A 15119-nucleotide genomic window follows, 5' to 3' on the forward strand; every position below is an offset into this window, starting at 1 on the left:
GAGGGCTCCAAAATCATTGCAAATGTTGACTTGCAGCCATGAAATTAAAGATGGTTGTTCCTTGGAAGAAAAGCTATGACCAACCTAGACAGCTTATTAAAAAGCAGAGACATTACTTTGCCAACTAAGGTCCGTTTAGTCAAAGCTATGGTTTTACCAGTAGTCATTTATGGATATGAGAGTTGGACTATAAAGAAAGCTGAGCACAGAAGAATTGATGCTTTTGAAATGTGGTGTTGGAGAAGACTCTTGAGAGTCCCTTGGACTGCAAGGAGATCCAACCAGTCCGTCGTAAAATAAATCAGTCCTGAATATTCATTGGAAGGACTGACGTTGAAGCTGAAACTCCAATACTTTGGCCACCTGATGTAAAGAAATGACTCACTGGCGAAGGCCCTGATACTAGGAAATATAGAAGGCGAGAGGAGAAGGGAATGACAGAGGATGAGATGGTTGGATGGCACAATTGACTCAATGAACATGAGTTTGAGTATCTCTGGGAGTTGGTGATGGACAGGGAGGCCTGGCGTCCTGCAGTTCATGGGGTCACAAAGGGTTGGATACGACTGAGCTACTGAACTGAAGTGACCAAAATTTGTTATTTCATTATTGGCCTTTGCTCTTATCCATTTTATGTCTTGAGACCCTGTGTGACATTTCAGGTAATGATATGCTTCAGGATTTGCTTTTCCCTGGTTTTTCAGATACAGAAGGACATTTAATATCACTATTTCCATCCAAAATAACAGTAGTGCCCCTTTTAAAATGGTGACAATCCCATGTTTTCACATATCCCTATTTTACCCCAAAAGGGGGACAATATCTACTTTAGAAAATGTAAAAAGGCCAATCCATATTTTGACCCATGAAAAAATTTTCCCATAGTAGCATCACAGCATGATGTGGAGGAATAGAAAGGATTCCTTCTATTCCTGAAGAAATAGAAAATATTCTGAAGTTTATAATACCATTCATGGCATATTGAAAGTTCTGACATTTAGATTTTCAAATTTTTGAAAATTGAGAAGACAACAAGCCTTCAGGGAAGTACCTTTGTCTAGACACATTATCCCTCACTAGCCAGCTGTCAGTCGTCTGAGTGTCTAGGGTGAGTCTTCCTCCTGCCCCTATGCACTCTTCTGAGCGTTGTTTTGCTACCTACTTTAGGAGGAAGGTCTGTGGCCCCAGTATATTGGAGGTACAATTTGGGTGGTCCATAGTTTCATAGGCAAAAAGAAGTTTGATTAATAGAGTTTTCAATGTTTCCAATCAATTTGAACATCATTGTACCTTTACTATCCCTGACCTGAGAACTGTTAGAGGTGCTTCATTCTGGTTCAAAGGTTGAATCTGCAACCTTCAAAAATTGCATGAAAAAATTTTTAAAAAGAGGTTGAATCTGCCAATAATAGCAATTCATCATGTGTTTTTAATCAACATAGTGACAATTAAGTCTAACACTGATTTCTTGTAAATGAGAGGCCTTTATCTCATTTTAACATTTTGTGTATTTGTGATCTCTATTTTTATATTTTACTTTAGTAATATAAATCCACCTGCAAAGTGGGAGACCTACATTTGATCCCTGGGTTGGGAAGATCCCCTGGAGAAGGGAAAGGCTACCCACTTCAGTATTCTGGCCTGGAGAATTCCATGGACTATGTCCATAGGGTTGCAGATTCAGACACGACGGAGCAACTTTCACTTCACTTAGTAATATAGAGAAGGAAACCTTTTCTTTTCCCTCTACCTGTTATTGAACAGAGCCGTGCAAGTAAGAGAGACAAATGATAGATTAACAAGAGAAAATCAAACAAATTTACTAACAAGTGCATTGCACACACATGGACGTATTCAGTGATGAGTAACTCAAAGGCTAGAACTTTATCTTAACAAAAGAAAAATAAATTTTTAGAGAAGTAATAAGACAAAGGAAAAGGACTTTGAGTTCCTAGGAAGTTGTGGACAGGTAAACATACTGGGGAAAGTATGGAAGATAAGGTCTAGTTAATAAGGTGCGTTATGTAGATTTTCCTGGTTCTGTCTCTGTGCTGATAGGCATCTAGAATTATTTCTGGGGATTGACTTCTGTCCTCTCCTGAGAGAGGAGAGGAGGACACCTTTATAAATTTATTAATCTGTTCTTCTTTTAGGCATATGAGGGTGGGCACCTGCTTCTTCTCAATTGCCTTCAGCTCAGAATAATTCTTATATCAAAGTAGCATATTTTGGGGTGGTGTATTCTGCTACCCTTCAATAGGAATTTGAGAGAGAAACTTAAGTTCCTATATCATTATGTTCAAGGAAACACACTCTACTGTTCTGTTTTGGTGGCCAGATAAATTTATTTATTAATTCATGCAAGAGATTCTGGCTGAACAGCTACTGTCCAAAAGCTGGATTCATGACTCTGAAGCAGCTCCCTGTGTATTGTTTAGGCAAGGATTAAACTAACAAGATAGAGTGAAATAGTCTTCTTTTGTTGATGTTTAAAAATACATTCATCCAACATTTAGACTAAGGCAATGCCCAAGAGAATATTTCATGCTATATAAATGAAAGCAAGTTATTATAACACGCTTTGCATTCAAAACTGACAGTACTGGGCTTAGGGATACACTGAATAGACATAAGAATTATTATACTGCTATCACTGCTATTATAGTATAATTTAAAAATATTATTGTTAAAATGTATTTCATGTGCCAGATAATTATGTCTTTGCTAGGACAGATATGTCAGCAATGACTGAAAAAGATTGAGTCTCTGTGCTGTAAGTGTTAAGTGTTAGTAGCTCAGTCGTGTCTGACCCTTTGAGACCCCACAACTGTAACCCTCCAGGCTTCTCTGTCTATGAGATTCTCCAAGCAAGAAAACTGGAGTGGATTGCCATTCGCTTCTCCAGAAGATCTTCTGGACCCAGGGATCAAACCTGGGTCTCCTGCATTGCAGACAGATTCTGTACTGATTGAGCTACAGGGAAGTCCTTCTCTGTGCTGTAGGCTGGTCAAATATTTGAAATTTATCTTTAAACAAAGCACATCAGTTGGCATCTTCAATAAATTTTTTTTTCATGAGACATAACTGCAAGGAGATCCAACCAGTCCATTCTGAAGGAGATCAACCCTGGGATTTCTTTGGAAGGAATGATGCTAAAGCTGAAACTCCAATACTTTGGCCACCTCATGCGAAGAGTTGACTCATTGGAAAAGACTTTGATGCTGGGAGGGATTGGGGGCAGGAGAAGAAGGGGACGACAGAGGATGAGATGGCTGGATGGCATCACCGACTCGATGGACGCGAGTCTGAGTGAACTCCGGGAGTTGGTGATGGACAGGGAGGCTTGGCGTGCTGTGATTCATGGGGTCGCAAAGAATCGGACACGACTGAGCGACTGAACTGAACTGAACTGAAGGACTGATGTCTGAGGCTTTCAGCAGCAATCTAAAGCCAGTTGTTTTTTTTTTCTTTGTTTTCTCCACTGACAGTTTTCCCCTAAAATATTACAGTTTAATATTTGAGGGTGGGAAGTATTTTTTCTGGCTCTATTTGAACGTGTACTCCTTACTGATAATTTTAAAATTGTATTTTGATTTAAAATTGGCATCCTTTTGTTTTGATAGTATGTCATTCTTTCTTCCTCCCCTTCCCCCAATCCTAGCACTGCATATTACTGTCCTCATCCATAGATCTAGTGGATTGGTGTTGATTCAATGAAGGTTTTGTTATATTTGAAGATATCAGCCCTGAAGTTTTCTTTTGAACATGTAGAAGCATGGCCCAGTTCAGTTCAGTTCAGTTGCTCAGTCGTGTTGGACTCTTTGTGACCCCATGAACCACAGCACTCCAGGCCTCCCTGTACATCACCAACTCCTGGAGCTCACCCAAACTTATACCATCTAACCATCACATCCTTTGTTGTCCCCTTCTCCTCGTGCCTTCAATCTTTCCCAACATCAGGGTCTTTTCAAATGAGTCAGCTCTTCGCATCAGGTGGCCAAAATATTGGAGTTTCAGCTTCAACATCGGTCCTTCCAATGAGCACCCAGGACTGATCTCCTTTAGGATGGACTGGTTGGATCTCCCTGCAGTCCAACGGACTTGCAAGACTTTTCTCCAACACCACAGTTCAAAAGCATCAATTTTTCTGTGCTCACCTTTCTTTATAGTCCAACTCTCACTTCCATACATGACCACTGGAAAAACCATAGCCTTGACTAGAAGGACCTTTGTTGGCAGAGTAATGTCTCTGCTTTTGAATATGCTGTCTAGGTTGGTCATAACTTTTCTTCCAAGGAGTAGGCTGCAATCACCATCTGCAGTGATTTTGGAGCCCAAAAAACTAAAGTCAGCCACTGTTTCCACTGTTTCCCTATTTATTTGCCACGAAGTGATGAGACCAGATGCCATGATCTTAGTTTTCTGAATGTTGGGCTTTACACCAACGTTTTCACTCTCCTGTTTCACTTTCATCAAGAGGCTCTTTAGTTCTTCTTTACTTTCTGCCATAAAGGTGGTATCATCTGCATATCTAAGGTTATTGATATTTCTCCCAGCAATCTTGATTCCAGCTTGTGCTTCTTCTAGTCCAGCGTTTCTCATGATGTACTCTGCATAGAAGTTAAATAAGCAGGGTGACAATATACAGCCTTGACATACTCCTTCTATTTGGAACCAGTCTGTTGTTCCATGTCCAGTTCTAACTGTTCCTTCCTGACCTGCATACAGGTTTCTCAAGAGGCAGGTCAGGTGGTCTGGTATTCCCATATCTTTCAGTATTTTCCAGTTTATTGTGATCCACACAGTCAAAGGCTTTGACGTAGTCAATAAATCAGAAATAGATGTTTTTCTGGAACTCTTTTGCTTGGCAAAATGTATTAAAAGACAATGTATGGCCTGTTTGAGGGACAGTGAGAAAGAGAAGTGGTATGTATTGAGACCCAAGAAGCATAGAGAACCACATCATTTCAGGACTGAGAGGTCATGTGTTTTATGCTGCAAAGGGTGTGGAGAAAAGGAAACCCTTCTATAGTATTGGTAGAAGTATAAATAGGTGTAGCCACTATGGAGAACTGTCTGGAGGTTTCTCAAAAAACTTAAAATAGAGCTATCATATGACCTGGCAATCCTTCTTTTGGGCATATATACAGAGAAAAACATGATCTGAAAGGATATATGCACCCCATTGTTCATTGCCCTTTTTACAATAGCAAAAACATGGAAGCAAACTAAATGTCTATTGACAGAGGAACGGATAAAGAAGAAATGGCACATATACACAATGGAATATTACTCAGTTATTAAAAAGAATGAATTAATGTCATTTGCAGCAACAGGATGGACCTAGAGGCTGTCGTACTCAGTGAAGTAAGTCATAGAAGGAGAAATATCATATGACATACTTTATATGTGGAATCTAAAGAGAAATTATACAAATGAACTTACAAAACCGAAAGAGACTTACAGACTTAGAGAATGAATTTATGGTTGCCAGGGGGAAGGGAAATAGGGAGTTTGGGATGGACATGTGTACATTGCTATATTTAAAATGGATAACTGTAAAGCACATGGAACTCTGCTCAGTGGATTGGGGGTGTGTTTAGAGAAGAATGGATAGTTATATATGTATAGCTGGGTCCCCTTCTCTGTTCACCTGGAACTAACACAACATTGTTAATTGGCTACATCCCAATACAACATAAAAATTTTAAAATGTGACCAAAAAATAAGACAGTGTGGTGATTGTAGTGTTTATGAGCCCAGCCCTGAAGCCAGATCCCCTGGGTTGAAATCATTGTTTTCTGTGTCTGTGAGCTGGTTTCTGTGTTTGAGTATCCATAGCTAAAGAATGGAATTCATAGTAAAAAGCTAAGCTCATAGACTTTTTGTGAGGATTAAATATGTTAAAATGCATGAAGTATTGAGAACAGTGGCTGACCCATATTAAACACTATGTAAATCTTTATTATTATATAGCTTTAAATTTAGTTTTATCTTTTTTCCTTAATATACTTTGAGTTCTTTCCCTGTACCTTGATTTGTATCTTTCACAGTCATGCCAAGACAACCAGTTAAAAAAAATATATAGTTCTGTTAAGAAAAAGCCACTTCTTTGGAATGAACAGAATACACTTTAGAATCATGCTGTGTCAGGAATTACTAGAGAGACTTTAAATATCATAAACATCTTTCTCATACAATTTCAGGAATGAGACTTCCAGTTATAGGTATGTAACTCCAACAAAGAAGTTGTGTTCTTCCTGAAACTACCCCTGATGAGAGACTTTCTTGGGATTGTACCTTTGACAAAAGGTAACCTATGAAAGATTGAAGGCAGGAGGAGAAGGGGATGACAGAGGATGAGATGGTTGGATGACATGACCAACTTGATGGACATGAATTTGAGCAGGCTCCAGGAGTTGGTGACGGACAGGGGAGCCTGGTGTGCTGCAGTCCATGGGGTTGCTAAGGGTCAGACATGACTGAGTGACTGAATTAAACTGAACCAACTCTGAATTAGGCATCTAGTTTATGACTAAATGTCTAGTACACCCTGTTGATAGACTGGCTGTAAATTTCTCCAGCATTGTGTATCTCAGTGACTTCTATAGGCTCATTCTACTATGGCCCATTAGCTGAAGAGGGTTGTTCTGTGGAGACTCACTAACTCTGTCACACAATGAATACCTTTGAAACATTTGTACCATAAAAAACATTTTCTGTACATCTTTGACAGAATATAGGCAAGAATAGAGTTTTGAATTAAGGACAAACTCTAAGGGAGAAAGTTTTAAGAGCAAAAATAGGTTCTTAAGGAATACTTGGGGAGAGTTCAATTCCATTACTTAATTATGTTTTTTTGAAGGGCATACCACTGCCAAGATGTGAAATAACCAAGAGGAATAACCAGGTGATGACAAACTTTTCCAGTAATAGCCAAAATGATATCATTTTCTTCCAAACCAAGCTCTGAATATTTTAAAAGGGAGGCCTGGTAACGTTGCAGTATCTAGAAGAAAATAAAAAGGTAGGGAGCCAGCCTCCCTAGTGACTAATTATACCTCGAAGACTGTGGAAGATTGAAAGCTATCTAGATGTTTCAGATGTGAAAGGAATTTTGAGGTGTCTGATAAAGAAAACACATTAATTGGAGTGACATGTAATTAAAGCTTTAACAATTAATATAGCACTGATGTTCATTTAGTTTAAAATAAGAAACATTTAAAATTATAAAAGAACAAAATGCTATTAAATCAAAACAACAGTCTGGGATCAGAATCATAATGTAATGACACATTTTCATGGTGAGGAATAGGAAAAATATTGCTGATTTTACAGTAACGCTAAAAATTCTCACAAGATCATGTGTTAGAACTGTTTCTAATCAATTACAACATTAATATTCTGATATTAATTTTTGAGCTATTTGATGCTAATTCAGACTTCCAAAGTGAAGTTAAAAGAACCACATTTAACTTAGCTTTGAACATTTGAAGTGTTATCATCAAAAAATGATAGCTAAACGTTTCCCAAAGGCTTTGTACCCAAGTTATTTGGGGGGAAAAGTACAGCTTTGACAATGATCAGGCAGAAAAGATTTGTCCAAATTAGGTAAAATAGAATCTGAGTAATGAATATCTTTTCATCAATGTAATGACTGACTTCTGCTGATGCCAAAATGATGTAAGATTGGTCACGCTTCATTGTGTGCATGACCTTGCTGGGTGGGGCTGGCACAGTGGAACTCTTAGCTCCATGTTCACTGGAGAGGCTGTTTTCCCTGATACAGGTATCTCTGGATGGTCAGGACAATAGGAAGATGACACAGTTATGGAAGGTCCAGAGTAGCAGCCTGGGTTTCCTCAATCAGCCCTCAGTTCTCAGTTCACAGAACTCATGAAGCAACGCCATACACAGAAGGGCAAAAATGGGCCAGAATGCAAAGCTTTGTAGCTTTTTTTATTCTGAGAGCTTTTTAACTGACTTTACGTGACTGCAATAAACTTTTGAATTTGTATCATCATTTTAATGTAGCAAGCAAAACATGTACACACACCCACTCCACTATTGATTTATATTCTCATACCCATTCTATCAAGTTACCATTTACATCATAACAATATTACTAATTTATTAAATTACCTTTTAGACTCCAGTTTAATCATTTGGAATCTATTTTGTTTTTTTCTTACTAATTTATATAATTGTTTTTTATTGATTTTTAACTAGCTTGCATCTATGCAATTCATTTGGGGCTTCCCGGGTGGCACTAGTGATAAAGCACCTGCCTGTCAATGCAGGAGACTTAAGAGATAGGGGTTCTACCTCTGGATCAGGGGGATACCCTGGAGGAGGGCATGGCAACCCACCCCAGTATTCTTGCTTGGAAAATCCCATGAACAGAGGAGCTTGGTGGACTATAGTCCATAGGGTTGCAAAGAGTCAGACATGACTAAAGCGAATTAGCATGAACACATGAGATTTATTTAGTTCTTTCATAACTTTTATTTTCACTCTATCTTGTCTATTTTTTTCTGATTTATTATTTGCCTTTTTATCTGGCAGTATCTTCTTTCAGTTTACTTCATTTTCAGAATGATCAGCTAATATATTAGGTTCCCTCCCTTTAAAAAAAATTTGTATTACTCTCCTAGCTTATTAAACTACAAGCAGGAATATGGCCTGTGCCATAAAGTGGAAGATGGAAAGTTAATTTGTGCTTCAATAAGAGAGGATGATGATTTTGACCCCTTAACACAACCAAACTTCTGTCTAGTTTAAATTAACATTTTTTTTTCCTTTTTTGTAAGTGTATTTAATAGTAAAACTTTGAATCTCACTTATAAAGAATAGTCAATTCAACCTTTTAGGCTTCAAATGATCACATGTGTGTAATTCTGGCCTTGCTTTATATATCACTGGTAGTGAAATTTTCCTATGAATTCTACCTGGTGGTTTCATGTACTTGTATTATCTTTAATGGAGGGCTTGTTGGAATGTTTTTATATATTTAAATTGTGCTTTCATGTGTTTGTTTATTAAATTATAGTTGACATATTAGTTTCAGATGTACCACAATGATTTGATATTTGTATATATTATAAAACAATTACAATAAGTCTAGTTAATATCTATCACCATACATAGTTACAAAAATTTTATTTTCTTGTTAGAATCATATGTTTATTTTAGAACTAAGGGAACGATGCACAACATCAAGAGGAAAAGTAGAGAGAGTATCCTTTCTAGATTTCAATAAACCAAACAGTGAACAAAAGAACAGATAAGAGAAATAATAATTCACTACTGAGTCACACATTTCTTTCAACTGTAAAGTCAAATACCAATAGTATCTTCTACTTGAGCTTGGTCTCTGTTCCTTCATAATCAAGTCTTCAACTTTTCTGTACAACATAGGAGAACAAGTTTGTTTGTAGGGGAACTCACTGATATTTGCCAAAGATTTGAACATAGCCCAAAGCAAAAACAAAATAAATGTAGAAACTCACACTAAGATGTGGAATATAGTTAGGATCCAAAGAGAACTGACCCCAAGTTTTCATATATAATGATTTTTACAGATGCTAGTTAATGATTTTCACTTCTGCTTTTTTTGCGCAAGCCCTGGAATTCATCAGATCTGGAAACAAATGTTTCAACAGTTCCCAGAGAATTTCTGGCCTACCCATCTCCAGGAAGTTATGGGAGTCTCATGAGGAATCCCGTTCTTGTAATAGTTACGGTCCATTTTACAAATTCCAAAAAGTTGAATTAGGGTCAGCAGCAGCTACTATTAATTTGTTGCCCACTAAGTACCAGACATTGTGCTAAGCACTTTCCATATATCCTACATTTATGTCTTATAACAACTTTATTAAATAGATACTATATACCATATTTTCTAATAACTCTGCAGCTCAGTTAACTTACCTCAAGCTCACACAGCCAGAAAGTAGAGCTGGGACTGGAATTCAGGTCTTTAAGACTATATTCTTAACCACTAGTTAACACTGCCCCATTAAATACAGCACAATTATAAATACAAATTTAAACTTGGAGAGGAGCAGGCATATAAGATTGTCAATTGTTTTCAAATTAAACCTGAATTGATAGGTAAATAAGCAGATACATTTGGAAAAAAATTCCTCATTATTTTTTCTGTGATCCTACCAGCATCATTTGAAATTTAGTGATACACGCTACCATTTTAATATCTATGGGCAAGTACAGGATAGAAGTCATCTGCTAAGGATGTAAGATATCAAGTGATAAAACCAAGAATTTCAATGTAAAATTACACCTAGCATAATTAAAATTGCACAAGACACAAAAGGTTAAATACATGTATAACTTTTCTTTAGGATTCCAGGCTTGCCTTGGCTTAAGCATCCTAGGGTTTCTCTCTCTCTTCCCTTGGCTTTTTCCCTTACCCTCTTGTTGTCAGGTTCTTCTCTCTATTTTTACTGACAATTAACTCAAGAAACATTTCTTAAAAAATGTAAAATTTTAGTACAATTCTGCTCAAAATATCTGAGTTTGCAGACAAAATCAAAACTTGTTCTGTGTAAAAATGTCTTAGGTAGGCTCTTATTTCTTATAATCTGCACACAACTTCAACTTGCTCTTCCTGAAGGTTGAATTTCTTCTTACAAATCCATTCTTTTTATCTCATACTGTTCATATCACAGTAAGAACAGTACCAGGTTGTTCATAGGCTTGGGTTCTCAGTTGTCCCCAATTGGAGGGTTGACCTCCAGAGGCTCTCTGGCAAATAGCATGATTCATTTTTGTGCAACAATCATTTATTGAAGCCTTCTATATGCTAGGCAGCATGTTGAGTGTGTGTGTGAGTGCTCAGTTGCTCAGGTGTGCCAGACTCTTTGTGACCTCATAGACTGTATCTCATGGATTACAGCCCGCCAGGCTCCTCTGTCCATAGGGTTATCCAGGGAAGAATACTGAAATAAGTTGCCATTTCTTCCTCTAAGACATCTTCTTGACCCAGGGATCAAACCATCCTCTGTGTCTCCTGCACTGGCAGGTGGATTCTTTACCACAGAGCCACCTGGGGAACCCAGTAAGTTGAGTACTGGTGTATAATTGCAGAAAAGACATGAGCCTTTTCGAGCACTTACAAGTTAGTGGATCAACTTTTCCTGCTCAACTAGCTGTTATTTCCTGGTTCCCACACTCCATCCAAACCAAGCTTTCCTCTCTGTTGCCCTTTATATTCACTTAAAGCTGGAACATTAGTTAAGATCTATGCCTGAGTGCTCCAAATAGACTTTCGTCTATCACACCCCTCTGTGGTTTCCTCCTAAAATGTACCTTTTATGAACATCTACTCCTTTCAGAAGAATCCTATCTCAGCCCTGCCAGCCAGTGCATGCTTTGATTAATTTTATCCTGCTAACATTCAAGTTAGATTGTCTTTCTCAATGGAAGGAAGCGGATAACAAATAATACGCTAACACTCTATAGGGGGGAGTTGGCTGCTTCTCTGTCTTGAGGGCTAAAAATTTTCTATCTTATCAGTGGGCAGGACGTAGTGAAACATGGAGGTCTGGAGTCAGGTTGCTTTGCTTCAAATTCTGACACAGAGTATGCCTAACTGTAATCTTGTGCCAATTTCAACTCTCTGGTCTTCACTGTTCTATAGTCTTAAACTAGCTTAATAAACAGAGCCTACCTATGAGGATCATTGGAGATTTAAGTGGGATCCAGTATGTAAACAATTTGGAAGAGCATAGATTAAGAGGTAAATAACACTCTCATTAAAAATTCTCATATTTTTATGGGTTCAATGTAAATTGGTATGAAATTGGCCCAGAATTTAAAATTTGCTGTGGTCCCATATATCAAGATTTCCAAGTAATTATAACATGAAAACTAAGTTCTAGTGGTTTGATCTAATATCTCCACTTGAAGAACACATCGGAAAGAAATAATCCAAGATACAGACAGACTTAGGCACAGAAATATATATCACATCAAATATTTAAAAAGATGTAAAACTACCTCTAGATTTACCTTTCATTTAGACATTAAATATATTAATATACTAGTAAATATACTGAAATCAGATATATTAATTAGAAAAATTTTCATGGATGTCTATTATATAATTTACTAGTATACTATTTATTTAACATTCATTAAAACGCTATACACATATGTTCTCTAATGAGTGAGAATGTTCATAACAAGTGAAAAAATAGGTTAGAAAATTGAATATATAATACAGATACAACTCAGAAAATAAGCATAGAAGAAGAGCAATGTATCAAATTTAAGTTAACTCTTGGTGGTAAGACTATGGGTGATTTCTATATTTGCCTGATTTTAAACTAATTTATTCTGTGTACTGGGCTTAGCAAATTTATAATCTGAATAAGAAATATTTTTAAAAAAATTAACATGAATAGTCCCATAGTTTTATAACATACTCTTTGGAAAATTGAAATCTAGTGGGAATTTTATCTATTGTAGGCTTTTTGGAAAATTTTAAACTGTTTAGGGAGGGGACTGCCTGTTTTTAATAATCTTACTCATTTAGTGAAATGCTTTACACCCTGTTAATTTCCATGATTGTTGACATACCAATAGACTGGTTGAGGAAATCTTTAGACTTTTAAATTTTAGTAGTCAAGCTGTTGAACAAATGGAAAAATTACAAGAGCTCTTTATTATACATATGAATGTTTTTCTGGTTCCTTCTTTATTTTCTCTTTTATAAGGCTGCTGGGCCTGATTAAAATCAGCATACTACATATTGTGCATTTTTACTGATCTAACAGTGGATGTAAAAGAGAAGTCCTGAAAGACTAAGGGAGGAAAAATGTGAAGAAGCCGTAGTAAAAGCTCCTAGAAGCAGCATTAGCGGCCCTGGGATTGTTGGGAGCTGTGCAATTTCCACAGAGTTTCCCTGGAGGGTGAAAGGGGCTAGATTTCTGCTCTTGGACCTAGAAAGGAGAGGGGTTTACCTGGTCTGCCCCTACAACAACTTCTCAATAATAAACTCATTAGGCTTTTCATCACCACCTGCCATCCAACATGGCACCTGGGGTTCTGAAACAGCCCCAAATGGGTAGAGTCAGAAGATGGCTAAGTAGTTGCAAAACCATCGCTGGGTATAATTTCACCAGGAGCCCAGAGACCTAGTTCTGATTCTTCCCTTCTTTCTAGCAATAGCGACTGACCTGTTCAGAGGGTAGTTTTCCTGGGACCACCCCAGTTCCAATGTGAAACCACATCACCCTTTCTAAGTTCTCCGCTATTCTCCTTCCCTGTGCTTGCGCTTCAAGTCTTTGCTTAGAGGTTATTAGACAATAAACAAAGGAAAAGCAGAATAGTAGAAGAAAATACCAGTTTGGCCAGGAAAAGACACAATAAAGATTCACAGCAAAGGTGGCAGGGTCCTCTAGATCAACCTGGATGTGGTACTGATGTGATTTGACTTCTTTGCCTGATTTGTGAAGATATCTTACTTTTAAAGTGATTTTTTTTCTTTCTGCTTATCATCTTCATCATCTGCTATATAGTGTCTCAGTTGAGTTCAGTCACTCAGTCATGTCTGACTCTTTGCAACCCCATGAACCCCAGCACGCCAGGCCTCCCTGTCCATCACCAACTCCCAGAGTCCACCCAAACCCATGTCCATTGAGTCGGTGATGCCATCCAACCATTTCATCCTCTGTTGTCCCCTTCTCCTCCTGTCCTCAATCTTTCCCAGCATCAGGGTCTTTTTGAATGAGTCAACTCTTTGCATCAGGTGGCCAAAGTATTGGAGTTTCAGCTTCAAAATCAGTCCTACCAATGAACACCCAGGACTGAACTCCTTTAGGATGGACTGGTTGGATCTCCTTGCAGTCCAAGGGACTCTGAAGAGAGTCTAACAGTGTCTAACACTGTGTCTAATACTGTCTAATAGTGTCTAACAGTGGACAAAATGCTTTCATGTATATTATTTCATTTAAACCTCACAAGCACCTTATAAAAAATACTATTATTTTTTGCAGATGAAGAATCTAGAATTCAGAGACTAACTGATTTTCCCAGCTGGTGACCAAAAGTGACTCAAGCTCATATCTCCTGATTGTTCTTCACCCATGTGGTTCCATAGTTGACCCACATTATCCTATCATTTGTCCCAAATGACAAAAGTATGGAGCTGACTTTTTTCCCGCTAAGGTGTATCCCAAATTCTCTGAGATCTTCCTTGGGCACTTTGCTATACTCTAGTTGTTGATGCTTATAAAACTCAGAAGCCTAAGTAGAATAGGGAGGATTATGAAAGATTGCTGCTTGGGTTCAGGATACGATTTTAATCAATTTGCACTATCCTAAAATAGTAGATTGTTGGCAATAATTCTACTCTTAAGTCTTTCTTGATATATTTTAATAAGTATGTAGTTTTCCCCAGTGCTTCACCGTTGATAGTAAAAGAAGGGAAAAAAAGTGCTTTTTAAAGCCAAGAAGTAAAGACTAAGAAGGTTATGTGCAAAAAATACATTGTCAAAGTTCCTCAAATTTTACATAGGATTAATAAATATTTCCAATTCCTAGAACCCATGTTGATTTTCTTCAAAGAACCTCCAAACCCTGTTTATAACTTAAAATACCTCTTTTATTCTAACACCTTGGTGACAGATTCTGAAAACACAGAACTGCCAAATGTCAACATTTTGTGGCGAGGGTTTCAATTGGTTTCCTCTTGAGAATTTTCTCCAGTTTTCCCTGTTACTGGTTCTGGCACTCAAAGAAAGGCAGGGCTGTCTGTTATTTCTTAGACCTGGATGAGAAAGTACTCAACCTTTTTTTTTTTAGGGGATAGTAATGTTATTCAATGGCAAAAGTTCAAGAGGAATGAGAATTCCCAACCTTGGCTGTAATTTTGTCTAAGTTGGCTTATTCAATACAATACAACAAATCTTAGAAGGTTATAAAAAAGAATTAACAAAATTATATTATTTTGAGTTTCACTGAAACATATTTTTATAGGATTTCATGTTTTTGATTCAAACATTTGTTGAAGACCTACTCTGTATAGGGCACTGAGGGAATAAAAAGATTACTTATTCAACCATGTTCTTCCATAATCCTTTCCAACACCTACCCCA

The sequence above is a fragment of the Ovis canadensis genome, chromosome 1 (assembly GCF_042477335.2).
Source record: "Ovis canadensis isolate MfBH-ARS-UI-01 breed Bighorn chromosome 1, ARS-UI_OviCan_v2, whole genome shotgun sequence".
NCBI lineage: Eukaryota > Metazoa > Chordata > Mammalia > Artiodactyla > Bovidae > Ovis > Ovis canadensis.